Consider the following 19,526-nt stretch of genomic DNA (forward strand, 5'->3'; position numbering starts at 1 on the left):
ACCACCACAGTCCATGTTCCTTGTTAAAAGGTATATCAAAAAATGTGTCCGATATACTACCTGGATGACTACTTATCTCCTGGTTTCTTTAGGGGCAGTTAGTGGTATTTATAGGAGAAATTCTGTTTAACATGTGTTGGTAAGTTCAGTAGTTTTATGTTTATGTCTTTTGTCAAGGCCAGCCTGCCTTCATTTGATAGGTTTGCTCAAGTGCTCGTCCCAACCTGGAACTCAGCAGCAAGCCTCTCTGTTGTCAATGTAGCTTAAATTACTCCAGGTTTGGACCAGCAAGCTCACAGCAAAAGAACTTTATCAAAGGAATTTTAATAAGGAATTTCTAACAATACAGCTCATATGGCAAATTCAAATGTATAAAATTAACTCTCTAAATACATGACAAAACTTCTGCAGCACAAATATTGTCCTTTGATATTACAACAACTCAGTAGCATAATGAAGAATAAAAAAAGTAGGGGGTGACCAAAAGAAAAGGCAATAACTATGACCTGGCTGATATCCGGGCTCAAGACGCGGAGCAGCCCTCTAAAGGCTTGGCTCCCTTTAAACACAGCAGATTTAGTTATTTTAACATTTACATCCCATATCTTATTCCACTGTACTTGGTCAATATCATTACCTAAATTCTGTATCCATAGTCTTTATATAAGATGTTCCATAGATGGTATCTAACGCCAGTTAAACTGGCTAAAATGTTTAAAAATATGTCAAATAAGGGTTGGAAATGTAAAGAAGGTATAGGGACATTTTTCCACATGTGGTGGTCCCGCAAAGAAGTACATAGATATTGGATAATGGTACATAAGTTATTACAAAATATCTTACAGATAACAATTCCTTTGAAACCAGAATTTTTTCTATTAAACTGTATGTCAGATATAAAGAGAGAGCAAGAACACTTAGTAATCCATATAGTAACAGCAGCTAGAATCTTATTGGCAACCTATTGGAAACAACAAAGAATCCCCCAGCAAAAAGAATTAATAACAAAGGTAATGGAGACGGCGGAAATGGATCAATTAATATTGTTAATGAAAGGGCAAATGGAAGAAGACTTCTCTGTACCATGGGATCCCTTCTACAAATGGATGACAAATAACTATAATTGGTAAACATAAATATGATACCAAGATTAACTGTATAATGACATAATAGAACTCACAATTGATGTAATAAGATGGAATATAAGAGATAAAGAAATAGATAATAGATATCGACAAGTAAAATGATAACTGTCTCCTGTTTGTATATATGTGTGTGTTGGAAAACAATAAAAAATATTATAAAAAATAAAAATAAAATAATGGCTTGGCTCCGCCCCTGAAGAGCCTGTATACAGCCAAGGGGAGGGCGATGCCGCTTTCTCCCTCCGCAGGGGCAAAAGCGGCCCCCGGCCCTAGCTGCCATTGTCTGCTGGCCGGGAGGGCCGAATTCCAGTGCCCCTGTAGTTTGGTTCTCTGAATTCAGTCAGTAGAAACAGTTTTGGTAACCAATATTTTGCAGCATCTTTTCCTATATATCATCACAAAAAGGAGGGAAGGGCTATGTAAATTCCCATGACTGTATCTATTTTATTTTATCTGTCTTCTTCCCTTTATCATCTGCGACTATACTATTTTTCATAAAAAGCAGCGGGGTGTAATCAACCAAAAAACTGCAAGTGTGCTGCTTGTGTTGTAAAATACTTCTTTTTATTGCCATTTCAATTATGTTTCAAAAAACTTGTGCATAAATAATCCCCTAGGTATATTACTGCTAGGTGGTCTTAACTTTATAAGCTTTTGTCTTGGCCTTTCAACTTTAAATAGTGCTGCTGACACTGATGCTGTGAGTTCACACAACCTTCTTCCTCTTGCAAAACAAATTACTAGTTGTAGAGTAAGTAGTGTGAGAACTGAAATCTGATTATTCCCTTTTATGAAAGAAAGAGAAGTAGTGAAAGAATGAGGTTAAGGTGCGTATTGTTGTTGACCTGTGCTTATTCTGTACAACATCCTTTCATAGAGAGTGTAAAACTCGAGACTGGATAGATCCTTTGCCATCATGTTGTCCTGCAGAAAATGAAATCTTTGCAGCGTTGTGAATGTAGATTACCATGAGAACAATAAACTATGTGCGGCTGTTGCACTTCAAAACACTTAAAAGTATTATTCCCTTGTTAATATTTTTAGCAAGGTGGTATGACCTTTTCTCCATGACTTTTCATAGATTCTAATAACCTTTTATATAGCTAGTTTGTGGGTCATCAGTTTAAGAATTATCCAGAGATCTTTAGTGATAGATTATGAGACTTTTCTTTAAACCAAGAATTATTTCAAAACATTCCAATACTTTTTATTTATTTACTGCATTTTACCTCAATTTTGAAAGCAACAAATTGGCTCTTGGGGTGTATGTGTGTTACAGTATTTTTAAAAATAGAGATGTAAATTAAATATTTTACATCCTCCATCGGTTTAATACCCCCTAATGCTCTGGTGCTGACTAAAGGGTTTGCATATGTATAGCCAGGGCTTTTTTTCTGGGAAAAGAGGTGGTGGAACTCAGTGGTGGAACTCAGGACCGCACAATGATGTCACTTTGGGTCAGCTGGAACAAGGAGGAAGTTTTTAAAAACCACCCTTGGTGAAAATGGTCACATAGCCAGTGGCCCCGCCCCCTGATCTCCAGACAGAGGGGAGTTTCAGGAGCGGCGCGGAGGGCAATCTAAATGCCCCTCTGTCTGGAGATCAGGGGGCGGGGCTACCAGCCATGTGACCATTTTCAAGAGGTGCCAGAACTCCATTCCACCGTGTTCCTGCTGAAAAAAAGCCCTGTGTATAGTTATTTTATTGTACCGCTGTGTATATGTGTGTATGTATGTATTTTAATTTTTGGACATTTTATAATTTATAGTTTGTATGAATTACCTGATGTAATTTTATATTTGTGTGCAAATTGTGATCCGCCCTGAGCCTGCTGGCATGGGGAGGGTGGAATATAAATCTAATACAGTTAAATTAATTGTTACGAGTTTGTAATCTGATTACTGTGAATCTCTTTGTCCTTTGGATCTTGTCTGAAGTAGCATGCTTGGGGGGATCTGAGCCTATGACAAAAAGAATAGTAATGGTCCTTAATGAACATGCATATTACATCAGTTAGGAAATAATTCTGTGTAGGCATCCATCAAGGCTTGGAGGATGAGGTAATTCTCCTCTCAGCTGAATCAAGTGGGCAGATATCTTCTGTGTATGAAGACAGAGCAGTTGGTTAAATGCTAGAAGAGACAGAAAGAGAAGCGTTGTTGCTATGAGGAGGCGAATTTCTTTTTCCGAAATTCTCTTCAGATAGACACATTGATTTCTCTTAGATGATATGTTAAATGTGAGAGTTTAGGGAAAACCCCGACCAACTCCACATTTAACTCAGGATCCTGCACTCACCTTTATTTTTAAAAATAGAGATGTACATTAAATATTGTTACAAGTTTGTAAACCTATAAAGCCCTATGCAGACTAGGACCAACATATCTGCGGGACCACCTCTCCCTATATGAGCCCTGGAGGACGCTTCGATCCAGCGACAAAGAGCTGTTAATGATCCCTGGCCCCAGGGAGGCCTGCCTAGCGTCAACCATAGCCAGGGCCTTTTCAGTCCTGGCTCGAGTCTGGTGGAACGCTCTGTGTCAAGAGACTGGGGCCCGGCCGGATCTGCTATCTTTCCGCCAGGCTTGTAAGATGGAGCTGTTCCGCCAGGCATATGGATGACACAGGCTAAGGCCTCCCCACCGGCTGAATGGAGGAAAATGTGACCTCCCTACCAGATGTATCTTCCACCCAGCCTTATGTTAAACATCTGTGGAGAGGACTGGGTGGTGGATCTTCTCAACAATGCTGCTACATTGTTTTAAATATTTATGTGATTTTATTTATATATATAATGTATTATATTGTATGTAATCTGTCCTGAGCCTGCAATTGCAGGGAGGGCAGAATATAAATCGAATTAAGTAAATAAATAATAAATAAATTTAAAATGGGGGGGGGGGAATCAGATCCTGGGTGTGGCATGGCAGAAGAGGGGCTTTTTCATTCCTACCCTCCATCCCATGCATTTTCAGTAGCAGAAGAGAGCTGTGGGAGGCATAGGGTTGCCAAACTCCAGGTGTGGCTGGAGTTCTCCTGGAATTACAACTGATTTCGAGGCAACAGAAGTCAGCAACCCTGGAGGAGGTAAAGCTAGGCTCGTCAGGTCTGGAATCCTATTGGGTAGTACATTAGCAGCAGCCAATCAATTCTCTGGAATCTGGGCCAATTGCTGTTTGGAAAAGAAGTTGCGTTGTATTCAGGGCATGCAAACGAAGGATCCTAGTTGCATGTGTTCCTATTGGTGGGTCACTGAAAAGGGGCGTAGTTTGGGTGTATATGTCTAGCTCTTACGGGAGCATGATAATCAATTGTACTTTGTCATGGGCTGGGCCAGCCCAAGCAGGGTGGTTCAAGTCCAAACCTTAAGGCCAAAGTCAAAGGGGAGTTCCAAGAGCAAAAGCCAAGTCAAACCGGTAGTCAGAGCACAAGATAAAGCCAGGAGTGAGTCCAGAGTCCAAAAGCAAGGTCAGGCACAGTCCAAGGTCAGTCACCGATAGTGTCAGGTCCAAAAGCAGGCACGGGCAAGGTTCACAAAACACAGAGTGGTTGCAGGCAGTAGACACGTTGCTTCCACACCCAGCAGTTCCTCCAGACTGGCTCTTATAGCCAGGCGTGGTTTTCAGCCAGCTGCTGGGGCTCTATCCTGCCACTACTCATCATCACTCTCCAGCAGCTGGCGTTGGCTTAAGAGGCGAGCACTGCGCCATCTCTCCTGCAGTTCCAGTCTCTGGCGCTGCCTGCGGCGTTCCTTGGGCGTGGGTGAACCTGGGGGGGTGGAGGCTCTTGGCTGCGCTGCACCTGTAGGAGTCGCTGGCTGAGCTTCCTCTGTAGTATTGGAGCTAGAGGGTGCTGGTGCCTCAGCTGCTGGCTGTAAGCTCTGATCAGCCAGCAGCTGTTGCTCCTGATTGCTGGCTTCTGCTGAATCAGGGCTAGGGCTGGCTACACAGGGCTCCTCTTCTCCTGAGGAGTCCTGGCTGGCTACACGAGGCTCCTCTCCTCCAGAGGAGACCTCACTCTCAGACTGGGCCATGACATACTTGCAACAAAGATGTTCTGATGAGCTGAAATCACTGCCTGGCTGAAATCACTATGGGCCAAAATTACGAACTTAATACCCCCTCCTGATGCAATGCCACACTCTGACACTGATTTGCCCCCCTCCTCACTATTTTTAAGATGAGTGCCAGGTCACACATTAAACACAAGTTGTGTTGGGTTTCCCCCCAAAACCCAACTCACAGTTAATTAATTGTCTAATTGTCTAATCATACCCTTAGTCCCTTATTTGTTCTTAAAAAGGGAGAAATCAGTACATCTTTTTGTAACTTCAGCCCTTGCAGTTGTTTTATATTATATACCACAGGGTGGTGCCCTAATAGGAGAATTTGGGGAAGCCATTGCCTGCCTCTGAGCATCTACAGAATGAAATTGCGAAATTTTCCTGTCCCTCCTCTCTTCCCATTTCTCTTCGATCAAAATGAAATTGATTGGAAGCAGAAAATACATAGCTTGGGATGAATCCCAAAGCAGCCCACAGTCTCTAAGAGCTGGGATACAACACGGCAATTCAGTGGACGATGTCAGTTGCCCCGGGGAATGCATACGGAAGGAGGCACAGGATCCGTGGTGCTTCGGTCAAAGTGGCTATCAGGAAATGTAACCATCTGTTTGGAGTCTGCAGTTCGGTGAGAGAGTGTGACCTAGCAGTTAGGACCCTTTAACCTTATAAATTGTATTGATAGCTTTTACTACTTGCTTTTTTTCATTGTATAATATTGTACTGTATACGTTTTTTGTTTTTTTTTGGCAATCAGCAGTAAACAGGCTAAATAACAGAAAACATAGGTCTAAAACATAGTGATTATTTCAAAAATATAAAATATAATAATACCAGGGAGAGATATATTTTAAGAACAATTTTTCATTTCATCGGCAATTTCCCTCCTCCCTTTAATTGTACATTAGGAAAATTAAATATTGCATTGGTTGCCAAGAGTAATCAGCGTGCTTGTTTCTTTGCAGTCTTGGGAGACTGGGGGTGGGTTGCCAGAAGCAGTCTTGGATGGATTTTCAAAACGGATTCCTTTTGCCATGGAGTATGTATTCAGCTGACACAAAGTGATAGACCTGTCTGCAGTATCTGAGTTACCAATGAAGGAAATTGCATGGTCCCTGCCAAGGAGATGATTTATTACCCCAGGATAACGATTCTTCTGTAGTTATGGGAACAAATGAAAATACCGATTAAGGGATAATTTAATGATGCGAATATACTGGTTTTTATCATGGGTGTTCTGTGTGCCCCCTGCACTGCCTGATTCTGAATCTGATTAGTTTTTTCCCCCCAATTCAGCTGTGACTTTTTCAATCAAAGGCCTATAAAACTTGATTGAAAAGGGGAAAACGTTTGAGATATGGTTAAATTTTCACATCTTGGAATAAGCAGACACCAGTGTCTGCATCTACAAATTACTGCCATCTGCTTTTCTTCTCTCCTTTTCATTTGTTGTGTTAGTTTTGCCCATTTCTGAAATGCTGAACAGAACTGAATTGTTCTCTTTAAAAAGCACACACAACATAAGCACAATTTACCCATGTGGCAACTAGTGTTGGGCTAATCACTAGGAGATCCAGTTTGGTGTAGTGGTTAAGAGCGCGGGACTCTAATCTGGAGAACCAGGTTTGATTCCCCATTCCTCCGCTTGAAGCCAGCTGGGTGACCTGGGGTCAGTCAATTAAGAGCAGCAGGACTCTAATCTGGAGAGCCAGGTTTGATTCCCCATTCTTCCCCTTGAAGCCAGCTGGATGACCTAGGGCTAGTCACAGTTCTCTGGAGCTCTCTCAGCCCCACCCACCTCACAGGGTATTTTGTTGTGGGGATAATAATGGCATACTTTGTAAACCGCTCTTAGTGGGCGTTAAGTTGTCTAGAAAGGCGGTATATAAATCAAATGTTGTTGTTGTTGTTATTGTTGTTATTGTTGTTGTTGTTGTTGTTATTGTTATTGTTGTTATTATTGTTGTTGTTATTATTATAGGATTCTCAAGAAGGCCTAGGCAAATGCTAGGAGATTCTAGGGGCAGTGCTAGTAGAGGATGTGATATCATTTCGGAGTGACACTAGGAATTTAATGTAATCTCTGTTGTGAAGACTATAGATGGGATATTCCTAAAGCATCACTAGGGAGGCCATGTTCTCTCTCTCTTTTCACTTTATTGAGGGTGGGAGATTAGGGCTCAGGTCAGGAAACTGGGAATCATTATGCCTACAGATAATGCCTACAGATAACTGATCATTATGCGTACAGATAATGCAGAGGAATCCCCAAGCCCAGCGTGGACTGCAGGCTTTGTGACAAAATATGCCTGACCTCAGCATCCCTCGTGATTGTGACACAGGGAAGTTCTCTGCTTGCAGTACTGGCGATCTTCATTGATGCTTCATTGCCAATTAGGCCCAGGTGGCCTATTGGTGTGACTAATGTAACTCTTTCTGTTCTCCTCAGGCATTCTTACATGATGTCGATTACTGCCTGAGGTCACGTCAAAGGGACCTGCTGTGCAGCTCCTCCCTGAACAATACCACTTCTGGAAACTGGGGCAATGCTGATGTAGTGAGAAGCCGCAGCATGGGGCAGAGCCTTCTAATGTTACCTGAGAAAAAAGCTGCACTGCGGTACCCACTGTGGCACAGAAGCCCTCAGGGTCTTAGGTTCGTTAACCTTATAAGCAATAACAAGATCACAGAATCACAGAATCACAGAGCTGGAAGGGGCCATACAGACCTTCTAGTTCAACCCCCTGCCCAATGCAGGATGAGCCTAAAGCATCCCTGACAAATATTCATCCAGCCTCTTCTTGAAAACTGCCAGTGAAGGGGAGCTCACCACCTCCCTACGCAGCTGATTCCACCTTTGAACCACTCTGACCGTGAAAAAGTTTTTCCTAATATCCAGCCAGTACCTTTCTGCATGTAATTTAAGCCCATTGCTTCAAGTTCTGTCCTCTGTTACCAACTGGAACAGCTCCTTGCCCTCCTCCAAATGACAGCCTTTCAAATATTTAAAGAGAGCAATCATGTCCCCTCTCAATCTCCTCTTCTGGAAACTGAACATTCCCAAGGCCCTCAGCCTTTCCTCCTAAGGCTCAGTCTCCAGACCCCTGATCATCTTGTCTCTCCTGCACTCTCTCAATTTTGTCCACACCCTTTTTGAAGTGAGGCCTCCAGAACTGCACACATTACTCCAGGTGTGGCCTAACTAAGGCAGTATAGAGCGGGACTACGACCTACTGCAATTTCGATGCAATGGCCCTTTTAATACAACCCAAGACTGAGTTCGCCTTTTTTGCCACCGCATCACATTGACTGCTCATATTTAGTTTACAGTCCACTCTTACACCAAGATCTCTTTCGCATACATTACTACCCAGAAGTGTATCCACCATCCTGTATTTGTGCTTCACATTTTTGTGGCTCAGATGTAATACTGTGCACTTACCTAGGTTGAATTACATCCTGTTCACAACTGCCCACTTCTCCAGAGTATCCAGATCTTGTTGAATTTTAACTCTATCTTCTTGGGTGTTTTCACTCCTCCCAATTTGCTTTCATCAGCAAATTTAATGAGTAGCCCATTTACCCCTTCATCCAGATCATTGATAAAAATATTGAAAAGTACCGGGCCCAAAACTGAGCCCTGTGGCACCCCATTGGACACCTCCCTCCAATCTAATGAAATGCCATTGACCACCACTCTTTGGGTGTGGTCCTCTAACCAGTTCCCTATCCACCAAACTGTCCTAAGTCCAGTCCACAGTCTTCCAGTTTACTCATTAGAATGTCATGGGGGAACCTTATAAAAATCTTTACTGAAATCCGGGTAAATCACGTAGACAAAGTTCCCACAATTAGAGATGGGCACAAACAGAAAAAAAAAGAACATGATGTTTGTTGTACGTTGCCATCCGTGAACAGGGACTCACGAACCACCATGAATGTGGCCCTGTTCACGAACATGTTCATGGTTGGCTGTTTGTGGGGGCCAGCAGGCTCTCCTTCAGCCATCATCCAAGTTTGGTCAAGATCTCTACTGCACTGCTCCCAGAAACTTTACCTGAGCAGGCACCAGGAAAGGTACCAATAATAAATAATAGCTCGGTCCCAAAGCCTGGCAGCAGCCCTGGAACTTGAAGGGGTAGATCCCTATCCCACCACACACAAAGAAAATTCAAGCTCAAATGCACTCTCTCTATGAAAATGCCAACAGCAACAGCAACTGTCTTTCCCTCTTTAAAGCCAGAGCTGGGAGCCCTGGCCCCCCACTGGTCTTTGTTCCCTTGTAACAAATTTGGAGCTCCACACTTGAAAGGAAGACCTGTCTATAAAGCTAAATTGGCAACAAAAACAGAGGACCCACTCGTCAAGAAGCCAAAAAGGAGGTGATAACCACAAGAGTGGGTGGCATACAAGTATACAATATTTATAACTATTTCGATAATGTGAATTAACACAATATTTATTTATTTATTTAGATTGGGGTTTCCAGGGCAACAGCAGGAGTTCAGACAGAGTTCAGACAATCCCTGCCTAAGTTGCCAAGGGAATTGATTGCAGGTGCCAGACTGTCTGGCTTGACAAACAGCAACGAACGAGGCTTGCAACGACCACCTGTTCATTTAGAATGGGGCCTCACGAACAGCTTGTTCGCAAACAGCAGATTGGGCTGTTTGTGACTTTTTTTTGTTCATATTGCTGTTCATGCCCATCTATACCCATGATCCAACAGCAGCTGTCAGTTCGATCAGTCACTCGATCAGAGAAGGAAACCTGGATGGTCTGACAAGAACTGTTGGGGACAAAACCATGTTGATTCCCCCTGATCATGAACTGGTCCTTCAGATGCAGACAGATAGATCCCTTTAAAATCTGCTCCAATAGCATCGCAGCAACAGAAGTCAGACCGACCGGCCTGTAGTTTCCTGGGTCATCCTTCTTCCTTTTCTTAAAGATTGGGATAACATTTGCTTTTCTCCAATTTTGTAGTACATCCCCAGTCCTCCAGGAGGCCTTGAAGATGATGGACAGAGGCTCAGCAAGTTCTCTAGAAAGTTCTTTGAGCACTTTTGGGTGCACCCCATCCAGCCCAGGAGATTTGTATTCAGCCAGTGTAGCCAGGTGCCTCTCCACAACCTCTCTGTCAATGTCAACTAGCCACCCAGGTGTCTTGTCATGTCTACTACCATCTCTAGATGGGCTCGAGTTCTTCAGAGGGAAAACAGAGGCAAAAAATGTTATTAAAGCCTGTCTGCTTTTTCTCTGTCCTCTATCAGAGTGTCTCCTTCCACTCCCAAAAGCAGTCCAGTTGCCTTTTACCTTGTGTTTGCTTCTCACATATCTGTAGAAGTTTTTCTTATTGTAGCGAGCCCCCCTGGCCAGACCCAGCTCATACTGAGCTTTGGCTTCTCTGATGGCTGATCTGCAGTACCTACTAACCCTCATCTATTCCTCTTTAGAAGTCTGTCCTCCTCCATTTCCTGAACATTTCCTTTTTCTCCCTTAGCTTATTCTGGAGCTCTCTGTTCATTCTCATTAGTTTCTTGGAGCCCTTACCATGTTTCTGTCTTGCAGGAATAGTGAGGGCTTGAGCTTGCAAAAGCTCATGTTTGAGAAGAGCTCACCCTTCTCTTGCTCCATTCCCTTCCAGCACACTCCCCCATGGAATGACTCTCATCAAGCCTCTGAATTCACTGAAGTCAGCCCTACGAAAATCTAACCTATGAGTCTGGCTACAAACTTTCTTGACCCCCCACAGCAACTGGAATTCAAGGAGGACATGGTCATTTCCCCCTAAGGTCCCCACCACCTTCACCCCATTTACCAATTCTTCCCTGTGCGTTAATATCAAGTCTAGTATGGCCGAGCCCCTTGTAGCTTCCTCCACCATTTGAAAAAAGAAGTTATCATCCCACCAAGTCTCAGTAATTCCTACTATATTATAGCCCTCTGTTTGCAAGAGAAGCTCAAGCTCTTTCTTCTTATTACCCACACTTCAGGTATATAGGCACTTGTAGCCTTGTACCTTTATTTGATCTGTCCTACCCAGGTGGGCCCCCGCTGTTATCACTTCTTCATTGAAATCCCCATGTTGATCATCCCCTTCCCCTTGCGGCATCAGTTTGAAGCTCTCCTGATGAAGCTCTCCAGGTTCTTTCCAAACATTTTCTTCCCTGACCTTGAGAGGTGAACCCCATCATGTGCTAGAAGGCCTTCTCTAAGAAAACTTATTCCGTGGTCCCAGAACCCAAAGCGCTCCTGCTGTTACCACCACCTCAACAAACGATTCCCCTCAAGTATGGTCTGCTTCCTTTGCATTCCTCTTGCTTTGACAGGAAGGATAGAAGAGAATACCACATGTGCCCCCACTGTCTTCAACTGCCTTCCAAGAGCTTCATAGTCCTCTTTAATTCTTGCAATGGTATTCGCGGCTGAGTCATTTATTCCCACGTGCACCAACACAAACGGGTGCTGATCAGTCAGTCTGATCAGTTTCGGCACTTGGTCTGTAATATCCTGAATTCTGGCTCCCGGCAAGCAATACATCTCTCAGAGTGGGGAATCTGGCCTGGACACATGACGTTCCATACCGAGAGTCTGGCCTGGACACAAGACGTTCCATACCATTTTCTTCCACTTCCATGTGGCCCCATGCCCTCTTCACTCCCTCCTCCAGGTTTTTGTGGTTCTTCTTCCACTCTCGGCTCCGTTACCATCTTAAGCACCTCAAAACGATTCTTGAGCTTCAGTGGACCAGAGCGTTGCCTTAGTCCACATTTTCCGGTTTGTATTGCAGAACTGAGAGGAGGCTCAGAAGGGATATTGACTCTACCTTCTTCTCTTGGACTTACTTTTTCATGCTTGTGCAGAGCCCCCAGGCTCTCCTCAATAAAATCCTCCCCTTCCTTGATTTCCTGAATGGTGGTGATCCTCTCCTCCAGGCTCTGAATCTTCTCCTCCAAAAGCCTGACCATCTTACTCTTCTGACAAGTGAAATCTGTCTTTTCTTCTGGGAGGAAAACAAACATAGCATGTTCCATGCAGGTGACTGGAAAGGTGCTTTCTGTCGACATCATCGCCTTCCAAGTATATTCCAAGAGTACTCTTCTAGCTGCAGGTCCCTTTCCTTCTCCTTCTCAGAGCCCAGATGGCTGTGATGTGCCTCTGGTGAGGAGGAGCCTGATTCAGTCAAGGCTCACTCAGTAGAGGGTGGGGCCAACAGTTAACTCCCAGCAAAACAGACACTCTCCTATTAGTAACAATCCCCCTCTGCAATCAGCTCCAACTCAGGCAAAAAAGACAAACAGAAACACTTACTCCAATTGGCACCACTTTACAGCAGGCTCTACACACTCACACAGCCCCAAACACTGTAACCTCAACAAATTCCCCCAGGAGTTATGTAAGGCAACAGAAAAAGACTCACCACTCTAGCAGCTTCCTTTCCAGATGTTACTATCTAGGAGTAACAACAAAGAGAACACAATAGCACATTGGAGACTGGAACTCAGGTTTGGTCAAGCCTTTTTCTCATGTTACACTGAACACAGAAACATCCTGCATGAAAGTGCATACACGTGTTTCTAAGAAAAAGCCAATGCATGTTAACTTCACAGTGGGACTCCCAGACTCACCTGAGGCTGGTTTGCATTGATTGGGGGGGGGCAAGGCTGGATGACAGAGCACGATCTGGTTGGGTGTTCCTTCTGCGTCGTCAGGCTGCTATGGTATTCAGGAGAGGTGGCCTGGCCAATTCCTGCAGCCACACCCAGCTTCCCAACCACTGACGGCCTGAGTGAGTCGGGGCGGGGCAACAGGGGGAGACCCACTGGTAAAGGCTCACCCTGAGTCCTCCTCACTCCTTTTGTCCCAAGCGTGAGGCAGCAGTGACATCCACTCCTGCTTCCCTCCTGTCATATATGCCTCCTGCATATCTGCCATGATTGTATATGGGCTCTGCCCCTAGTCTCTGAGAGTGTGGGAGGTTCTTTATTGCAGCAATGCCAGCAGGTTATCTTGCAAATGTTTTTCTTTCTCTTTGTCATATATCCCTGCCTACATACATGCCAGTAATGTATTTTGCATTTTGTGCTGATCATAAATGTTTGCTGAGGTTATATTCTGTGTACTGTACTAATCATCTGAGTGTGTGTAAACTGCTAACATGAAATGTACAGGAGAGCCAGTGGGGGGTTATCTGTGGAAGGTATTTACTTTCACTTTTACAGCAAGTGTCCTTGGATGCAAGCTGCGGGCAGCGAGCAATGTATCTTTTCTCAGAGACTGAGATGATTTCATTCTGTACTTTGTCTAGGCTAAACTAATCAGTTCCCATGTAACTCTTTGGGTTTTTCGCGCCAGAATGTTAATGGACCCAAAGGGCGAGAAGTTTCCCTATAATTAACACTGCCCCTTTTTGAATAGTCACTTCTGCCAATTCATTCATATAGATCACTTGGACTGTCCAGATCTCTAATAAAAGTTACTTCAACCAATGCACCTGAGTGCTTGCTGTGAGGGACTTGGGGGTCTACCTGCCAAGGACTGACACTCTTTCTCGCTCTGCTGAGCCAGTGTCCTTGACTGCAAGCTGAAACTGGCTCAAAATGTATCCTTCTTGAGAACCAAAGATAAGTTCATCTTTCTCACTGTCTACTCTAAAACAATGTCTCACTCCAACCCCTCCCCTTCTAAACGGTCCTCTTTCCCTTGGCGCGAAGATTCCCTATAACTAACACTGCTGGCTCCATATACGTCACACCTGCCAATTCCACTGTCCGAGCACCTTGTACGGAATGGATCTCTAATAAAGTTACTTCAACTGGAACACCTGTGTGTTTACTGTGGAGAACTTGGGGATCTAACTGCCAGGGACTGACACCTCCTTTTATTCAGGCATACGAGTGTGTGGATTTTGCTTGCTTACTCTTCGTCATCACAACGTTTTAGTTGGCAGTTTGGGGGCACTGGGCTGGATCCATCTGATGAGTGACTGCACCAGCTGGCCATCTCACCCCAGGTTCAGGGGTCATCATCCAGCTTCACTCCCTGTTGGCAGGGGAACCATGATATGGCTGTGCCCAGGTGGGAATCACACCACTGCCACCCTGTGGTTGGCTTCCAGCAGTCAGGCTGGGGGTGGGAGCCTTCAAGCAGTAGAGGGGGTCATTCGGTGTTTGGATCAATGCCCTGTGCTGTACCAATGCTCCAATAGCTGTAATCCATAAAGTTGTGGCCACTTTTCCTTCAGACCGGTACATCATGTCTTTGTGTTCTGTCACCTCCGACCTCATTCTACTGCCCCTATGGCTTCAATGTCATAAAGTCCTATATCAGGAGGAATAGAATCCCTCTTAAAATGTGGCTCCTCCTCACCACAGATAGCCTTTTGAAGCTTTTCTGTCTGCTTCTTATTTCCTATAATTTCATATAATGTCATAACATCCTATATCAGGAGGAATAGAATCCCTCTTAAAATGTGGCTCCTCCTCACCACAGATAGCCTTTTGAAGCTTTTCTGTCTGTTTCTTATTTCCTATAATTTCCCTTTCCCCTCCCCATGTTCTACTGCCATTTGATGTTCTCTTAAATCACACTGTGCATAATACCTAATGGCATCCTGATAATGAAAATTCTCTGTGTGGAAGGTGCTCGCAGGGGCTTGAGTAAAGTAGGTAAGCTGGCAAGATTCCACATGGATCTAATTATTATCCAAATCAATGTCCAGCAGAAAGACCGAGGCCTTTTCACAGGTTGCAATACCGAACAAGAGGATCGCATCTTCAGATCTCACCCCCGTTTTTTCATGCATGCGCTCTTTTGACAGGCATCAGGAGCATCACCAAGGCAGCAGATGGTCTGCGCATGGTTCCCTCAAGCATAAAACAACATTTCTGTACTCGTTGTCAGGACCTTAAATTGCACACTGTTCTATTTGATTATTTTCAACCTCTAGATTGGCCATAGGGGCTCAGATGAGAACTATTTGCATATCGCGAAGAAGGAGCAAAAAGCTGAAGTGGCAACCAAGTGGGCTGAAATGAAATTGTCGGTATAAGGTGCAGAAGCTTAATGCTGCACCTCCATTTAGAGTTTATGGTTTTCCCACCATATTTCCCACCAGGACAGTCTTTCAAAATCTGATTGGGGTTGATGTATTTTTAACAATAGTGAATGATTAATGCTTTTATAAAAGACACAGTTTTGAGATAAAAAGGACACGCTTCTGAAAAGTTTTGAGTTAATTCTTAGGTACGACAGCATAAACAGCAAATACATTCATTATGCATAATGTTACTCCTTCGAATATCAAATGAATGTAATGTATTAGTTTCTTATAGGATAGCTCTCCTTGTCTTTAAAATTCAATTTGCGATGCAGGAAAAGTTTCCAAGACACAATAGATAATGTCAAGTTCAAATTTGCATGCAAGTCCTGAGAGAAAAGTGTTCAGCTGGATTCTTTAAAAAGAAAAAAAAAGATTTATAAACCCAGTGGGCTTAAACAAATTTGTTTAATTTTGTATTTTCCTCCAAGCCTCAGATGTCTCATGCTTACATATTCAGAGTTGCTGAGGGTAAAAAGAAAAACACACACACACAAAACGTTAAACATAAAGGAATCAGAATTACTGCTGGAACAAAGGGGCTGTTATTTCCAGGGGGAAGGAAAATTGAGAAGAAAATGTTTTAGGAGCAATGGCGTTTGTATGTAATGGTATTGTGAAAAACTAACGTGTGGGTTCTCATTACCGCATGAATTTTAATCTTTCTCAGAATGAGTTTCCTCTGAGCGCTAATCTATACTCAATCAAGACGCAGGGATTTTTCTGAGTCATCACCCCTGTATTGTAGCATGGGGGAATTACAGCAATAAAATACGCCATTTTATGCCCTTGGTACAGTTTCCCTACATCATCACAACTTGAATGTCAGCTCCAAACTTTCTAATTGCATTGGGGGAGGGGGGGAATGAAGATTTTGACTTCAGATAATACTTAATAGGCCACAGTTATTGACCATTAGTGGGTGTGTTATTGGGTATATAGGAAAGTCTCTGTACAGGCTTCCCCCCTCCTTGTAATTATCCCTAATTTAGATTTTAATGAGGACATTTAGAAACTGCTTTGGCTGGGGCCCACTGAGTATCTGCACAGAATTATTAACATGTTCTTTGCTCTCAATTCTTTCCATCCATGTGAGAGAGATCAGAAATTAGTTAAACTATGTAACAAATCCAACCTTAAAACACTAAGCCAAGTTTGAGTTCACAAAAGATTTACATTCCTCCAGTTTATTCCCGATGTTATCATTACGGTAAAATCTGTCCCTGTCGCTGCAAATCAGTTGATTAAAACTGGCAAGTTTTTTTTTATCTGGTTGGATTTTCAAAACTAAAATGCGCTAAAGGTGAACTCAAATAGTGGCGGCATTAATCCTTTGCCATTTATCACATGCAGGGTTCTTGCAAAGAATCTTTGTTACTTTGTGTGCATTTTCCTTTGTGTTGATACTTTGGTGTCTTTTTGTAGCTGGAATCTTTTCGGAGAACATGCCACACAGGTCGTTTCAAAAGAATGTTTTAACTCTGATGCTAACCGGTTAAATGGGATTTATTCCTGAATAAATGAAGGTAGTATAGTGCTCATGTCACTTTTCTGTTCTATTTTTTCCATTTAGTCTAAAAAAATCCTTTAAAAGTATTTAATTGTTGCTTGGACCTTAAAAATGTAAGAGTAACTTAGTTAACAAGCTTGGCTACATATGCAATGTATTTTCGCTTCCTGTGTTGCTATTTTTAGTGGGACTTTTTCATAACTTTTCCTGTTGTGTCTTTGTGGAGAAATAGAGAGTTAAGATCTGTCTCTCCACCTTTCCTATCAGAGTATAACAGAGTTCCTACAATAAAGAACTCTCATTTCCCCCCTAAGTATAAGCAAGTGTATGCTTTTATTATTTTCTCTCCTGCACACACACCAGCCAGCAGAACCAGGTCAAAACTACCTATAATCATGCTTAGACACTGCTAATGGCCCAAACATGGAATCCTTTAATTAGGTTTCTGGGGCCTCCATAATGATTTATTTATCATGTGTTGGGGGCAGGTAGCCAAATGTTTTCTAAGCCACGTGCAGGAGCTTTAGCCATGGAGGTGCCCCACCCGGCTGAAGACAAAGAAGTGGCTTTCTGCAGGTGTGTGTAGGGAGGAAGAGAGACTTGGATGTCTCAAATATCAGAGGGGAGAGTAGTGTGTGTGTGTGGGGGGCCCCTGGCCCTCCCCATAAGCAATTCCTGCAAAGGCCAAGTGATGGGAGTGGGTGCAAGAGAAAAGAAGCAAAAGCCCCTCTGAGGATGGGGGGCAATACACGATGGCACGTGCCAGGCAGGGACTTGAACTTCCACTGGTTACCCCAGACAGCCTGGAGGGCAAGAACGGGAAGTATTCACAGGTCAGTGAGGCTGTTCCGCAACAATCTTCATTTACAAGAAAGTATTTTTTCCCTTCTTGCACAGGTAGATGCTTGGCAATAGTTCAGCAGAATAAGCATTTGCACAAGTCATAGAGAAAATTGTCGTTTAGGAAGCAATTGTAACAATTAATAATATTAATGGTGTGCATTTCTTGTTCTCCGCATTTTTTTAAGCAACAATGTATAGTTAGGTGGGAGGGGGGATGTGTGTAAAATCACATTTCCTTCTTCACTCGTGTCCTTTTTCTTCTTCTCTTTTGTTGTTAGAAAAGGGCACCCCTGAGATTTAACCTTCATGCAAATACACGACGACTCAATGAGGCATTCACGGTTTTGCTGTTTTGAATAGATTGCAGCTGCTCACTGTGCGGATGACTGATCTCTCTCTCTCTCTCTCTCTCTCTCTCTCTCTCTCTCTCTCGCTTGACTTACACACAGTAATAGCAAGCAACTTGCATTCTGCAGCAATATGGATGTTCCGGGCTGCCCCTGCAGTCTCCCACCCCGCTCCCAATCTGAAACACATTCATATTTGTAAAAGATAATCTCCATACCCCTCCAGTCCGTAGATGGGCTGGCTTGCTCTGTGCTGGAGTCTAGGCTGATGGTGGTTGTATTTTGGGGCTGTATATTATGGGTTGAATCTTCAAGTACTTGAAGGGCTGTCATATAGAGGATGGCAGGGAGTTGTTTTCCACTGTCCCGGAAGGTCAGAGCAGAACCAATGGGTTGAAATTTAATCAAAAGAGTTTTTGGCTAAACATTAGGAAGAACTTCCTGACAGTTAAAGCGGTCTCTCAGTGGAACAGGTTACCTTAGGAAGTGATGAGTTTTCCGTATTTGGAGTTTTTTAACCAGGGTTTAGATGGTCATCTCACAACAATGCTAATTCTGTGAACCTGGACAGGAAAGGCCAAATCAGTGCTTAGTTCTCATGGACGTGGTCCCTTCTTACATGCGTATGATAAAACCAACCTCCACCTTGAGGTCAGGTAGCAGTTTTCCCCAGGCCAGTTTGGCTAGGGGTCCTGATGGTGTTTTGTCATCTTCTGGGCATGGAGCAGGGGTCACTGGGGGCGTAGTGAGGGGAGGTAGTTGTGAATTTCCTGCACTGTGCAGGGGGTTGGACTAGATGGCCCCAGAGATCCCTTCCATCCCTATAATTCTATGATTCTATAGCGAAGGAGGGTAAATGCCCCATTAATTCCATACACCAACGTGGCAGATCAAGTTATCAAATGGAAGGTGGGAGAGGTGGAAGGCACTTTTTGCATAAAATCCTGGCTCTCTCACACTTTGGATGTACCTGGAGTTCTTTCCGCCAATTAATTGGGGATTCTGTGTACTTGTGTCATCTTTCTGGAATCATTGTGAACCTGGTAATTCTGAATGTTAACAGAGAAACTTGAGACCTTGACCTGCAAATAAACGTACTGAAATATATGACTCACTTATATTCTGCAGCGGGACTTTAATGTGTATAGAAGCAAGCACCAAATGCCTTAGGTGCTGACAAATTATTTTATTTTGTGAAGGAACATGGACTCAGTCTACCCCATGCAGGTCAAGTATATCCTAGAAGAAGATTATTTTAGTACTTTTTTTTGTTTCAAAGTTTGTTTCTTGGGAGTCTTCAAAAGCATTTATTGATCTGACCCACTTGGAGCCAAGCTACAAGTGATGCCTGACACAGGTTGGACACTTGTCATCTTACCTCAAGTTTTGATGGGAAATGTAGGCGTCCTGGTCTTACAGCTTGGCTCGCCATTTAATTGACGTTTACAGAAACCCACACACACACCCAGTGGAAGGGAAGGGGGGCGCCTGGCGAGAGCCCAATGCCTGCACTCCCCTC

This window comes from Eublepharis macularius, chromosome 2 (assembly GCF_028583425.1).
Source record: "Eublepharis macularius isolate TG4126 chromosome 2, MPM_Emac_v1.0, whole genome shotgun sequence".
Lineage (NCBI taxonomy): Eukaryota > Metazoa > Chordata > Lepidosauria > Squamata > Eublepharidae > Eublepharis > Eublepharis macularius.